Genomic DNA, 2,591 nt, shown 5'->3' on the forward strand with positions numbered 1-2,591 from the left:
CAGTAGTTCAGAAACCCTTTCTTCGGAGAATGTAGAAACAGTCATTTCCAGCCCTAGAGAGGCATATGAGTGTTAGCAGTAAGAATGCGTTTAAAACACAGAAGACCCGCTTCGTCCAAACTGTTCTGCTGTGTTTTGGTTCCTTTTAGGAAGTTGCATCTATGTTTAGATTCAGCGAGGTAGAAACAGGTTTCTTCTAAAAGCTGCGTTTGGACATTCCAGAGTGGATGGAGTACAGGCTGTAAAGAGAAATACCTTGCTCTAAAACAAAAACGGAGCTATCTAGCAGAATGGTTGTCAATGTGTGCATTCAACTTCCAGAGTTAAACTGATGTGTGTTTGCAGCAGTTCAGAAACCCTTTCTTTGGAGAATGTAGAAACAGTCCTTTTCAGCCTCATAGTGGCATAAAAGAGTTAGCAGTAAGAATGCATTTAATACACCGAAGACCCGCTTTGTACAAACCGATCTGCTTTGTATTGGTTCCTTTTAGGAAGTTGCATCTCTGTTTAGATTCTGTGAGTTAGAAACACGTTTCTTCTAAAAGCTGCATTTGGACATTCCTGAGTGGATAATAGTACAGGCTGTGAAGAGAAATACCTTGCTCTAAAACAAAAACGGAGCTATCTAGCAGACGTTGTCAATGTGTGCATTCAACTTCCAGAGTCAAACTGATGTGTGTTTTCAGCAGTTCAGAAACTCTTTCTTTGGAGAATATAGAAACAGTCATTTCCAGCCCTATAGTGGCAAATAAAATTTAGCAGAGAAGATGTTTTTAAAACGCCGTCTTTCTGCTAATTCTCATATGGCAGTATGCGGCTGGAAATCTGTATTTCTAGACTCTCCAAGGAAAGGACTTCTGAAACACTTTATACACACATCAGTTTATCTCTGTAGGTTGAATGTACACTTTGAAATCCAATCTGCTAGATATGTCTGCTTTTGTTTTAGAGTCAGATATTTCTCATTACACCCTGTAGTCCTATTCACTCTGGAATATCCAAAAGCAGCTTTTAGAAGAAAAGTGTTACTAACCTACTGAATTTAAACATAGAAGCAACTTCCTAAGATGAACGAACTCACAGCAGACCAGTTTGAGAGATACGTTTCTACTGTGTTTAAAACGCAGTCTTATTGCTAATTGTCATATGGCAGTATGAGGCTGGAAACCTCTTTTGTAGACCCTCCAAGGAAATGGTTTCTGACATGCTTCATACACACATGAGTTTAACTCTTTAAGTTGAATGTACACTTTGACAAGCAATCTGCTAGATAGCTTCGTTTCTGTTTTAGAGCCAGATATTTCTCATTATAGTCTATAGTCCCATTCACTCTGGAATATCCAAACGCAACTTTTAGAAGAAACGTGTTACTAACTCACTGAATCTAAACATAGATGCAGCTTCCTAAGGTGAATGAACTCACAGCAGTGCAATTTGAGAGAAATGTTTCTTCTTTGTTTAAAATGCAGTCTTAATGCTAATACTCTTATGGCAGTATACGGCTGGAAATATCTATTTCTAGACTCCAAAGGAAAGGTTTCTGAATCGCTTCATACACACACCAGTTTTCCTATGTAATTTGAATGTACAATTTGACAAACAATCTGCTTGATAGCTCCGTTTTTGTTTTAGAGCCAGATATTTCTCATTACAGCCTACAATCCCGTTCACTCTGGAATATCCAAACACAGCTTTTAGAAGAAACATGTTACTAACTCACTGAATCTAAACATAGATGTAGCTTCCTATGGTGAACGAACTTACAGTAGAGCAATTTCAGAGAAACATTTCTTCTGTGTTTAAAACACAGTCATACTACTAATTCTCATATAGCAGTATACAGCTGGAAACATCTATTTCTAGACTCTCCAAAGAAAGAGTTTCTGAAACCCTTCATACACACTAAGGTTTAACTCTGTAAGTTGAATATACACTTTGACAACCAATCTGCTAGATAGCTCCTTTTTTGTTTTAGAGCCAGATATTTCTCATTACAGCCTATATTGCCATTTACTCTGGAATATCCAAACGCAGCTTTTAGAAGTAACGTGTTACTAACTCACTGAATCCAAACATAGATGCAGCTTCCTAAGGTGAACCAACTCAGAAGAGAGCAATTTGAGAGAAACGTTTCCTCTGTGTTTAAAACCCAGTCTTACTATTAATTCTCATATGGCAGTACATGGCTGGAAACATCTCTTTCTAGACTCTCTAAAGAAAGGGTTTTCTGACACGCTTCAAACACACATCAGTTTAATCTGTATGTTCAATGTATGCTTTGACAACCAATCTGCTAGATAGCTCTGTCTTTGTTTTAGAGCCATGTATTTCTCACTACAGCCTACTGCTAATTCTTATATGGCAGTATACGGAGGGTATCATCTGTTTCTAGGCTCTCCAAAGAAAGGATTTCTGAACTGCTGCATACACAATCAGTTTATCTCTGTAAGTTCATTGCACACATTGGCAACCATTCTGCTAGACAGCTTTGTTTTCGTTTAAGAGCCAGATATTTCTCATTGCAGCATATACTCCCATTCTCTCTGGAATGTCCATAAACAGTTCCTGGAAGAAATGTGTTTCTTTCTCAC

This window comes from Saimiri boliviensis, chromosome 5 (genome assembly GCF_048565385.1).
Source record: "Saimiri boliviensis isolate mSaiBol1 chromosome 5, mSaiBol1.pri, whole genome shotgun sequence".
Lineage (NCBI taxonomy): Eukaryota > Metazoa > Chordata > Mammalia > Primates > Cebidae > Saimiri > Saimiri boliviensis.